General features: G+C 43.2%; 1 non-coding gene across 1 annotated transcript; it reads right to left on the bottom strand.

The window, feature by feature from the left end:
* Nucleotides 1-10371: 10371 nt before the first annotated feature.
* On the bottom strand, nt 10372-10455 carry Trnas-gga (transfer RNA serine (anticodon GGA)). Its single transcript is given in 2 exon segments — nt 10372-10406; nt 10416-10455. It is a non-coding gene; the product is annotated as a tRNA-Ser (tRNA).
* Between the last annotated feature and the right edge of the window lie 2910 nt (nt 10456-13365).

Raw genomic sequence — 13365 nt, 5'->3', positions numbered from 1 at the left:
TGTTATAGTCTTAGGTGGAGATTTCAATTTACCAGATCTAGACTGGGACACTCCTAAACAGGACGGGTGGTAGGGACAGAGCATCGAGTGACATTATACTGAGTGCACTATCCGAAAATTACCTCGAGCAATTAAACAGAGAACCGACTCGTGGAGATAACATCTTGGACCTACTGATAACAAACAGACCAGAACTTTTCGACTCTGTATGTGCAGAACAGGGAATCAGTGATCATAAGGCCGTTGCAGCATCCCTGAATATGGAAGTTAATAGGAATATAAAAAAAAGGGAGGAAGGTTTATCTGTTTAGCAAGAGTAATAGAAGGCAGATTTCAGACTACCTAACAGATCAAAACGAAAATTTCTGTTCCGACACTGACAATGTTGAGTGTTTATGGAAAAAGTTCAGTCCGCAGCTCGTGGTCGTGCGGTAGCGTTCTCGCTTCCCACGCCCGGGTTCCCGGGTTCGATTCCCGGCGGGGTCAGGGATTTTCTCTGCATCGTGATGACTGGGTGTTGTGTGCTGTCCTTAGGTTAGTTAGGTTTACGTAGTTCTAAGTTCTAGGGGACTGATGACCATAGATGTTAAGTCCCATAGTGCTCAGAGCCATTTGAACCATTTGAAAAAGTTCAAGGCAATCGTAAAATGCGTTTTAGACAGGTACGTGCCGAGTAAAACTGTGAGGGACGGGATAAACCCACCGTGGTACAATAACAAAGTTAGGAAACTACTGCGAAAGCAAAGAGAGCTTCACTCCAAGTTTAAACGCAGCCAAAACCTATCAGACAAACAGAAGCTAAACGATGTCAAAGTTAGCGTAAGGAGGGCTATGCGTGAAGCGTTCATTGAATTCGAAAGTAAAATTCTATGTACCGACTTGACAGAAAATCCTAGGAAGTTCTGATCTTACGTTAAATCAGTAAGTGGCTCGAAACAGCATATCCAGACACTCCTGGATGATGATGGCATTGAAACAGAGGATGACACGCGTAAAGCTGAAATACTAAACACCTTTTTCCAAAGCTGTTTCACAGAGGAAGACCGCACTGCAGTTCCTTCTCTAAATCCTCGCACAAACGAAAAAATGGCTGTCATCGAAATAAGTGTCCAAGGAATAGAAAAGCAACTGGAGTCACTCAACAGAGGAAAGTCCACTGGACCTGACGGGATACCAATTCGATTCTACACAGAGTACGCGAAAGAACTTGCCCCCCTTCTAAAAACCGTGTACCGCAAGTCTCTAGAGGAACGGAGGGTTCCAAATGGTTGGAAAAGAGTACAGGTAGCCCCAGTCTTCAAGAAGGGTCATCGAGCAGATGCGCAAAACTATAGACCTATATCTCTGACATCGATCTGTTGTAGAATTTTAGAACATGTTTTTTGCTCGAGTATCATGTCGTTTTTGGAAACCCAGAATCTACTATGTAGGATCAACATGGATTCCAGAAACAGCGATCGTGTGAGACCCAACTCGCTTTATTTGTTCATGATACCCAGAGAATATTAGATACAGGCTCCCAGGTAGATGTTATTTTTCTTGACTTCCGGAAGACGTCGATACAGTTCCGCACTGTCGCCTGATAAACAAAGTAAGAGCCTACGGAATATCAGACCAGCTGTGTGGCTGGATTGAAGAATTTTTAGCAAATAGAACACAGCATGTTGTTATCAATGGAGAGACGTCTACAGACGTTAAAGTAACCTCTGGCGTGCCACAGTAGAGTGTTATGGGAGCATTGCTTTTCACAATATATATAAATGACCAAGTAGATAGTGTCTGAAGTTCCATGCGGCTTTTCGCGGATGATGCTGTAGTATACAGAGAAGTTGCAGCATTAGAAAATTGTAGCGAAATGCAGGAAAATCTGCAGCGGATAGGCACTTGGTGCAGGGAGTGGCAACTGTCCCTTAACATAGACAAATGTAATGTATTGCGAATACATAGAAAGAAGGATCCTTTATTGTATGATTATATGATAGCAGAACAATCACTGGTAGCAGTTACTTCTGGAAAATATCTGGGAGTATGCGTGCGGAACGATTTGAAGTGGAATGATCATATAAAATTAATTGTTGGGAAGAGCGGCGCGTTTCGTCACAGGGTTATTTGGTAATCGTGATAGCGTTACGGAGATGTTTAATAAACTCAAGTGGCAGACTCTGCAAGAGAGGCGCTCTGCATAGCGGTGTAGCTTGCAAGCCAGGTTTCGAGAGGGTGCGTTTCTGGATGAGGTATCGAATATATTGCTTCCCCCTACTTATACCTCCCGAGGAGATCACGAATGTAAAATTTGAGAGATTAGAGCGCGCACGGAGGCTTTCAGACAGTCGTTCTTCCCGCGAACCATACGCGACTGGTACAGGAAAGGGAGGTAATGACAGTGGCACGTAAAGTGCTCTCCGCCACACACCGTTGGCTGGCTTGCGGAGTATAAATGTAGATGTAGATGTAGAAGACCGTGCTGATCAGTTAATAGGGCTTTTAGTACGTGGCTACTTCAGGGAAAAGACTCGGCACCACTATCAAAAGATGATAATACGTGTACACAGCAGAATAAAGTTATATAGCTACATTCAAATAAAACATATCAACATCGAGAGACAATTGAGTAATGGCCAGTTCCAGACCTATTCCTTTCCCTATCAGTCCATAGCGCAGTCGATCGATGTGCCACTAGTCATCAGCAAGAATAACGACATATACCACTTTTGTAAGATTTAACATTTTATATCTGTCACTCGAAATGGAAACTTGGTTCTTTGCTCCTGCGTAATCAGCCTCAACATTGGTTCTTTCACGATCCTGCAGAATTAGAAGGTATGAGAGAAAGTGCAGAGAATAACTTTTTTCCATGCAACAATTTTACATTCCACACTGCCTCCCAGAGGCACAGATCCTTAGTGTAGATGGTAGATATGTGCTAGAAGTTCTCGTGTGATTTAATATATCGAGCGCTAAACGCTTTGATCAAGAATCAAAACCTAACTAGACGTAATCTTCATCTGTGATGGAGTACAAATACCCGATTGGACACTGCAAGTTTCATACCACGAAAGTACAAAGTCCACCACAGACTCCTTCTGCAAGGAACAAGATGACAGCTAGTCACACCCGACAGTGATTGCAGTTCTTTACAAACATAGCTGCTATAAAAATCTATCAAGAAAACATTTTGTATTTTCCAGAAGAAACATAGCATCCTGAAAATAATAAAACGCCAACCAAAGTTCTGCTGCCATTGGACGAATTGTTTACTAAAGAAAAAATTGAACCTCATGTTCTTTTAAGGGCTCAAAATATTTCAACAACGACAGTGACTAACTCCGTATTGTCTAAATAGGAAACAATTTTCAAGTAAAAAAGTTTTTTTGCGTCAGTCACTTCTTTCTTTTGCCATTATGCGTTCGGATGGTTTACACCACCATCTTCAGATGGATAAATGTTTATTTTCCACAGTAGCAGAAAAGGACAGTGGAGATTAAGAAACACGAATTTCTGACAGTGAATTGTACTTACAAGGGCGATAGAGTCGTAAAACGTGTGTATACTGCTACCTGTTGTGTGTCCTTTACACTGTACAATATGTTTGCAGTGTTACTTCAGAGATTTAGTACATGTTGCAGATATGCTTGCTTACGCTGGAAACGAGGATAAATATTAAATATTTTCTACATACATACTTTTTTCATTTTTAAGAAATATGTATGGGCTGCACCAGAATATAGATGCAATTAAATTATTGTATTAATTTGTTACAAACAAAAAGATTACAACAGATCACACATATATACTGCAGATGCAACTTATTGAGAAATAAATGGGGTGGTTACAACAAATGTTGTGCATTGAAGCTGTAAATTATTAAAATGCTTTATGTTCTTTCTCAAAGCTTTTGAAAAATTAGGTTGAGCTGGTTTGACTATTGTCATTGAGTAGATGTACCACAAGTTTCTTTCTGTGGATATAGATTGTTAGTTCGTCATATAGAGACATTCTGCGTCGTTTGTTCAATTTATGTAGTATCTTAAGATCGCTTTCTCCATTGTCATAGGCATATCCTCTATCTTTTATGTGGGAAAATATTGCAGATTTACGTGTCGTATTGTGTACCAGAAGATCATGTGTTATTTGAACCAATTGTGTAAGTTACGGCCTCTTTAACCTATGTAGTGAGCTGGGCAGCAAATTTCCAAACACCATCGAAATTGAATTCAGTTATGAAGAACTTGACCTACTCGATACGTGTCTGAAATACAACACAGAACAGCCACTAAACATTAGAAATATTAAACAGATAATAGAAGGCACTAAAAATACATAATCCGCAAAGTTAGATAACAACACTTAAGTTGCTGTAGCAGAACAAGTTAAAAATCTGATTGAGAAAGAAACCACAAGGGAAACAGTTACAAACACCTCCAACATTAACGAAAATACAGCACTCCACACATTAAATAGTAACCTTAAAGACAATCGCGCATTTGTCACAAAGGGAAACAAAGGAAACTCACCTTTTATTGCATATGAAAATCAATACATCCACAAAATCTTGAGGTTGTTTAAAGAGAATAATATCATACAGTTAGGCGAATACCGTTCCAATAAATTCCAAACTGAGCTTAAGACCCTCTTGAAAAATACTAACTTCCTGCTTACTGAAAGAGACAAGCACCAATGTTTGAGCATGAATCCAACAGCACCACGCCTAAGATCTCAATCGAAATCTCACACAAAATATGGCTCCATAAGACCGATTTCTCAATAAATTACCCTGGGTGTAAAATTTTGCAGGAACTTAATAACATCCTACAGGATAAGCTTGTATTTGAAAGTAAATACTCAATAAAAAATAGCCTCTCATTTGCCAATGATAGGAAAGAGATACACAGTACTAACAAATGCCAAATGGTCTCTCTAGATGTAACAAATATGTATACTAACATACCTACTCACGATATTTCATCTAATATAAAACAGAACCTTACGAAATGCAAGAAACTCTCGCCAGCAGAAATCACAGAACTCATTAACCTTGTGGGAATTGTCTTGAAATATAATATTAATGGAAAAATCTACAAAGATAAAAGTGCTCTAGCTATAGGTGCCAGCATATTAAGAACTATAGCTGAAATAATCCTCTGCCACCTAAGTCACAAACTTTTCACAAAAAGCCAACATGCATTCTAAAAGTTCATTTCATACAGAAGCTATGTAGACGATATAGTTCTCGTCATTTATGACGAAGATGATGTCAAAGAGATCCTCCAAACATTCAACATAATGCACAAGAACATTTAATTTACCTGAGTAAGAAATAAATAAACCATTCGTTTTCTTGATTTAACCATCTGCAAATAACATAAATATGTATTTCAAATATACAGGAAACCAACCACCACGGACATAACCATACATGCTTCCTCCTGCCATCCCAACTTGCACTCTTTAACGGTTCATAGAGCTCCGAACATCACACCGAGTGTAGTGAACCTCCAGAATGAAAAACAAATATCAGCAGCGAATAGGTGTAAACCCACACTAATAGACAATTTACTTAAAGAAATACAGATATAAAATGAACAATATAACCAACTAGAACCAGGAAAATACACTAACAACTTGCATCCCCTTCCTCAGTAATATCTCTTAAAAAATGGCAAATATCTTCAAGCAGCATTAAGTAAGAATTTCATTCCAAACAGACAATAAAATTCGCCAAAGACTACATCATAAACTAAAAAGCAGTCAAGGTGAATTATCAGCCTGTGGCATATATAACGTCATACGAACTAAATGCCCAGCCAAAGACGAAACTTAACCTACACTGTCCTTGGTCTGCTACTGTGAAAAGACGTCTGTGCTCTTTACCTACACTATCTATGTAAATATACATTCATCTACCTGAAGATGATGTTGTGAACCATCGGAATGCGTAATGGCAAAATAAAGAAGTGACTGACGCAATAAATTTATTTGTATTTATTAATAATCGCAGGTCTCATAATGCCGTCCTTTAGAGATGAAATATTCATTCGAGACAAATTAGTAAAATATCACAAACTGCTGAAGTAACTCAAAGAGTTACCTCTTGTGTGTGTTTCTAACTCGTCAACATATGGTATCAAACTGTTGAGCGTAAGAATGAGCTACTATTTTAAATCTATACTGGCAACTCAGTGTTAAGAAGAGGTCATTTCTGGGAAGTAAGAACGGTAAGGTGTCGAATAAAAGTGAAAAGGATATCGAAAGATGAGTCCAAGGCAGGGGGGTAACTGTCAGCGATAGCGCAAGATTTACAGTAACAGTAAGGATTCCTGAATTCCGATATAACGTTGGCAGGATAAAAAGAGGTGCATGAGCTGAGTGAGAAATTCTGATGTTATTTGGACACAATAGCCCGCATCTCGTGGTCGTGCGGTAGCGTTCTCGCTTCCCACGCCCGGGTTCCCGGGTTCGATTCCCGGCGGGGTCAGGGATTTTCTCTGCCTCGTGATGGCTGGGTGTTGTGTGCTGTCCTTAGGTTAGTTAGGTTTAAGTAGTTCTAAGTTCTAGGGGACTTATGACCACAGCAGTTGAGTCCCATAGTGCTCAGAGCCATTTGGACACAATGAAACTTCTACAAGTAAGTTAAGGTAAGGATGCTGAAAGTTACTCAGTAGAAAAACCTCATCATAAGAATAAACAAGAATTTATAAAAGTGAATAAACAGTCCGAAGAAAGGGAAATCAGAGGACCGTAAATAAAGTCTCATTTTGATGGAAAGTCTGGAAAATAGTAACGGAATGAACTGCAGCTTCTCGCAAACCCTACTCCCACTCCGTGGGACGCTTTCACTCAAATCACTGGCTCATTGCTGTCTCTGACCATGCGACTGAAACAGAAATACATGACAGAATCTTCTGAAGTGGGGATTCTCGGCAGTTAAACTAAAAAAAAAGTCTGACGCGCTATTCTACGACGTTTTGAAACGAAGTAGTGGAATAAAAGTCACGTGGGACGTCGGTGTGACTGCCTACCGTATATCAAATTGAGCAACGATAACTATACTACACCTGTGATATGGTGTCCAGATGGATTCAATAGGTCGAAAAATGGAAAAGAGTGCCTTTATTATTATTACGATTTCTACATAGATTATTCTTGAGTGTATTTCTTGACATCATCATCATACGGTCTTTAGTCTACAAGTAAGACAAAAATCTTTGAAACTTCTCAAGGAAGTATCGCAGAAGCCCAACTGGGTGAACTACTTGCGTCTCGATTAAAAATGGAACAGTATCGCAATATGAGAAGATACGATGACATCGGCAGCTTAATTAACAGGATGGCCTGCCTGATCAGCGAGAAGGAACTTGTACTTCTTACAGTTAATTAACTAAGGTTAATGAAGCCATAGGCAAGTACGCTACCCACACGAACTTTGGCGCGCGCGTTAAGACAGCTCCCTCGTGTGCGAGGAACCTAGTAGCAGCTTCCGTGCTTCGGTAAGTTCCCCTCCAAGTAAGCTAACACACTTAAACGTAGACTAAATTGAAATCTAACGCTATCAATATTCTAGCTGACTCGAATATAAATACAGAGAAATTCGGCATAATTTATGTAGACACATTGTGGTGAGAGTGTTGGAACTGATCCTATTCTATGTAGCCCTGTGTCATGTGGTGACAGTATTTTTCACTACATAACACGTTCATTGTTACTGTAGCCCTCTTTCTCCAAATTCGTTGATGGTTGATCCGAAAACATTACTGCTAATACTGTGCGTTATTGTTATTGAAACATCTAGTGCCCAGTCCGTAATTATCTCGTCTTCTATGGAATGCCAAACTGCCTCGATGAAAGAAAGAGCTTATTTTATTGTATTTCTTGGGCTCCGTTTACTCAAATAGAATCATTATTTGTTTCGACTTCCTAGCAATTCAGCAAATAAGATCAAGGAAATCAAAGAAAGAGGCCTGAGAAGGAAACTAGTAGGAAACTAAATTATAAAACAAATTAACTTTCATTACACAACTATACACACTTCAACACGTTATAGTAACCCTTCAACTGAACATTCGATTGTTGGAGCGGAGTCTACACAGTGTTTAATCGTATGAGGTTCCTAACGTTCAAATTGATAGTATAAGATTAAAATACTCACAATATGTATCTGATAGTCTGAGAAAGCTCTCTAACAGTTAAAAACAGTGAAAAATCACGCAACATCTTGTGTAGGTAAGCTTGACGTATAATCTGACCATGTTATATGAAACCCGCCTGCAAGCGCGATGCACAAGTAAATAATTGTAGAAGTGTATAACAAACTGCTAGAATGAAAGAAAAAGTAAATGAAGCTAATATTAGACAATTACACAATTCAGCCACATTAATGTGACCCCTGCGTCTGTTCGACGTCAGCGTGCAATAACCACTCACAAACGCCAGGTGGCAGCACTAGCAGCGGAGGGTACTGTATATAAAACGTGTAGGGGAGGGGCCGAAAATAGTGCACTCGTTGTCGTTATGAGGAGAAGGAGCGATTTATCTGACGTCCAAAAGGGCATAATTCCTGTGTTTCGGGCCAAGGGTGGAAGCGCTTACGAACAGGCTAAGTTTGTAAACTATTCACTTGCCGCCATGGTTAAGGTATACTGTGCATGGCAAAATGGCGCTATCCAAATGCGGCACCGAGGCAACTGCGGTGCAGCACGAGCCGTAGATCAAAGGGGTGAACGAGGGCTGTGGAGATTTGCACGGGTGAACGGAAGTGCAACTTTTAAGCAGTTGACCATCTTGATGATCCAAGGGGCTACCAACCTTGTCTCCCCAACGACCGTTCTGCGAATGTTCTTCCGTCTAGTCCTCCTCAGCAGGCGCCTGGTTGATGCCCCTTGTTGACTGCAGTTCGAAGAGCATCAGGACGAGTTTACCCTGCTCCACTCGCCAGCACTCTCCCCATATTGAAACCCAATCCAGAATGTGTGGGACGACCTCTATCGGGCTGTTCGAACCGTGGATCCTGAGCCGAGAAGTCTACCGCAGTGGCCACGGCACGGGAATCGGCGTGGCTCCATATCCCTGTCGGTACCTGCCAGAACCTCGTCGATTCTCTTCCGGCATGTTTCGCAGCCTTCCACGGCGCAAAACGCGCTTTTGACAGGTGGTCATATAATTGTGACTGGACAGACAGCACAAGAGGTAACGACAGCAAAGGAATGGAACAGATCAGGGAGCAAAGACTTAATAACAGATCGAAGAATATTTTGACAAAGGCTTTGTTGCGGAAATCGCTATGTTGATATAGAAAATTTCCGTTGGTATTTTTACTTTAATTAGCTCTAGTTTTCTCTTAAAAGAGGCTTCCTCTCACAATCAGATTCATATCGTCAATGGCGTTAGTCAGGTATTTGCGATAGCAACTCCATTCCATGATGTAGTTAACTGTACAGCTCAGGTATGACTACATTTTGAGCACCTCCCTTGAACTGCTGACTTGACGAGTTAACCACGTAACAAACTTAAGTACATGTACGAGGAAGTGCTCGAAAGTAATGCCTTCGATTTTTTATGCGAAAACTCTGAAATCTTTTTAAATAAAATACTTACTTTTCATTACATACGTTCGTATATAGTTTAATTTCCGTTGTAATTTACTTTAAAAAAATGGTTCAAATGGCTCTGAGCACTATGGGACTCAACTGCTGAGGTCATTAGTCCCCTAGAACTTAGAACTAGTTAAACCTAACTAACCTAAGGACATCACAAACATCCATGCCCGAGGCAGGATTCGAACCTGCGACCGTAGCGGTCTTGCGGTTCCAGACTGCAGCGCCTTTAACCGCACGGCCACTTCGGCCGGCTGCAATTTACTTCAAAAATGGTTCAAATGGCTCTGAGCACTATGGGACTTAACATCTGAGGTCATCAGTCCCCTAGAACTTTGGCTACTTAAACCTAGGTAATCTAAGGACATCACACACATCCATGCCCGAGGCAGGATTCGAACCTGCGACCGTAGCGGTTGCGCGGTTCCAGACTGAAGCGCCTAGATTCATATTTTACTACCCCTGGTATCTTCCCTTTTAAAAAGATCGTCTGATAGCGAATTACGGAGAAGTCTAAACCGGAGATGATTCTGCCTGTGTGACTTAGTACGAAATATACAATAAACGAAGGCCCGGTCTTCCGCTTCGCTCAAAGAAGGAAACTGTAGGTGGTTAGGTATATCTCGTATCCAGTTACAACATCAGAAATATTTGAGCAGAAAAATAGAGCTGTTGGTTCAAATGGCTCTCACCACTATGGGACTTAACTTCTGAGGTCATCAGTCCCCTAGAACTTAGAACTACTTAAACCTAACTAACCTAAAGACAGCACACACATCCATGCCCGAGGCAGGATTCGAACCTGCGACCGTAGCGATCGCGCGGTTCCAGACTGAAACGCCTAGAACCGCTCGGCCACTCGGGCCGGCATAGAGGTGTTGGGTCACTTACAAAACGAGAGACATTTCTTGTCGTACCTTCCGTCGATGAGCCTTAGCTAATGTTATTTAATATAAATCTATGGCTCACAGTTTGTCGGTGAGAGTGCCATCTGAATGCCGCTGGAGGAACGACGATAAATCGTGAACCTAATGAGCAGTTGGAAGTATCCTGCAAATATATTGAGCCGTGCTGGCCCTATAGCCTTCCATACTTGCAAATTGTGGCCAATGCAGGATTTTGTGCACGAACTGACCTCACGGCTGTGTCCCATTAATGCTCGATAGGATTCATGTCAGGCGAGCTGGAAGGCCGAATCACTCATTTGAAGTATCCAGAATGTTCTTCGAACCAATCGCGAACAACTGTGAGCCGATGATATGGTTCACTTTCAGCCATAAAACTCCATCGTTGGTGTGGAACATGAAGTCCATGAATGGTTGCAATTGGTCTCCCAGTAGCCGATCAGTCCGGAACCGCGCAGCTGCTACGGTCGCGGGTTCGAATCCTGCCTCGGGCATGGATGTGTGTGACGTCCTGAGGTTAGTTAGGTTTAATTATTTCTAAGTTCTAGGGGACTGATGACCTCAGATACACTCCTGGAAATTGAAATAAGAACACCGTGAATTCATTGTCCCAGGAAGGGGGAACTTTATTGACACATTCCTGGGGTCAGATACATCACATGATCACACTGACAGAACCACAGGCACATAGACACAGGCAACAGAGCATGCACAATGTCGGCACTAGTACAGTGTATATCCACCTTTCGCAGCAATGCAGGCTGCTATTCTCCCATGGAGACGATCGTAGAGATGCTGGATGTAGTCCTGTGGAACGGCTTGCCATGCCATTTCCACCTGGCGCCTCAGTTGGACCAGCGTTCGTGCTGGACGTGCAGACCGCGTGAGACGACGCTTCATCCAGTCCCAAACATGCTCAATGGGGGACAGATCCGGAGATCTTGCTGGCCAGGGTAGTTGACTTACACCTTCTAGAGCACGTTGGGTGGCACGGGATACATGCGGACGTGCATTGTCCTGTTGGAACAGCAAGTTCCCTTGCCGGTCTAGGAATGGTAGAACGATGGGTTCGATGACGGTTTGGATGTACCGTGCACTATTCAGTGTCCCCTCGACGATCACCAGTGGTGTACGGCCAGTGTAGGAGATCGCTCCCCACACCATGATGCCGGGTGTTGGCCCTGTGTGCCTCGGTCGTATGCAGTCCTGATTGTGGCGCTCACCTGCACGGCGCCAAACACGCATACGCACCAAGGCAGAAGCGACTCTCATCGTTGAAGACGACACGTCTCCATTCGTCCCTCCATTCACGCCTGTCGCGACACCACTGGAGGCGGGCTGCACGATGTTGGGGCATGAGCGAAAGACGGCCTAACGGTGTGCGGGACCGTAGCCCAGCTTCATGGAGACGGTTGCGAATGGTCCTCGCCGATACCCCAGGAGCAACAGTGTCCCTAATTTGCTGGGAAGTGGCGGTGCGGTCCCCTACGGCACTGCGTAGGATCCTACGGTCTTGGCGTGCATCCGTGCGTCGCTGCGGTCCGGTCCCAGGTCGACGGGCACGTGCACCTTCCGCCGACCACTGGCGACAACATCGATGTACTGTGGAGACCTCACGCCCCACGTGTTGAGCAATTCGGCGGTACGTCCACCCGGCCTCCCGCATGCCCACTATACGCCCTCGCTCAAAGTCCGTCAACTGCACATACGGTTCACGTCCACGCTGTCGCGGCATGCTACCAGTGTTAAAGACTGCGATGGAGCTCCGTATGCCACGGCAAACTGGCTGACACTGACGGCGGCGGTGCACAAATGCTGCGCAGCTAGCGCCATTCGACGGCCAACACCGCGGTTCCTGGTGTGTCCGCTGTGCCGTGCGTGTGATCATTGCTTGTACAGCCCTCTCGCAGTGTCCGGAGCAAGTATGCAAGTATGCCATGTTTGCAAACATGAATGGTCACCATGTGCATTTCATGGTTTGATATGATAAGAATCCATTTCATCAGTATATACAATAAATCGCACTTGAATAACGTAAATGTCGTAACTGCCCAGTCACACAAATAAATAAAAATAATTAATGGCCCACTGCGAAATAATGTTTTTATTCAAAAATTATGTAGAGCCCCTGTACAAAATGCTATGATGAAACTATTTTCTACGTAAATTGTATTTTTTAAAAAAATGAACATCCCAACAATGACAGCCACATTAGTCTTTCCGAAAAAGGTTACGTGGTTGCTCATACAGTGCATCGTGTTTTGCTGGAGCGCCATTAAAACCACGTCCAGTCACCCTTGTTTAGGTATTCCCTGGTTCCCATGAATTACTTCTGGAAGAGTCTCTTTAAAATAGCGCCACTCTTGCCCAACCAGGGCAATGCACCGTCTCGAATGACATCTACGGCTACGGGTCGTTAAGGTGTAGAACTGGGCTTTTATGGGCCACTTTACCAATTGTATTGTAGGTTAACCGGGGGCCTAGAAACGACGGAGAGGCTTCGTCCCCGCCGCAGCCGCAGTGGTCCACAACTCAACGACAACTACCGCACTACACTTCACCCCTCCGCCGCCCCACACCGAACCACTCTTTCACGGTTATTGTCCGGTTCGGCCCCCGGTGGACTGAGAGCACTAGCTTTTGCGCAGAGTTGTCTGTACTGACAGATAAGCAGCACTGCGTGAAATAAACGCAGAAATCAGGACGTTCGACGATCGTATCCGTAGGATAGTGCGGAGAGACCTGACGTTAATGGGCTATGGCAGCAAACGACCAATGTGAATGCCTTTGTTAACAGCGCGACATCATCTGCAGCGCTTCTGCTGGGCGTATCGGTTGGACCCTAGACCACTGGGAAGCCGTGCTCCAGT

This window comes from Schistocerca nitens, chromosome 3 (genome assembly GCF_023898315.1).
Source record: "Schistocerca nitens isolate TAMUIC-IGC-003100 chromosome 3, iqSchNite1.1, whole genome shotgun sequence".
Classification (NCBI taxonomy): domain Eukaryota; kingdom Metazoa; phylum Arthropoda; class Insecta; order Orthoptera; family Acrididae; genus Schistocerca; species Schistocerca nitens.
Note: the sequence above shows the minus strand (reverse complement) of the source record. Positions and strands in the feature narration are given on the sequence as shown.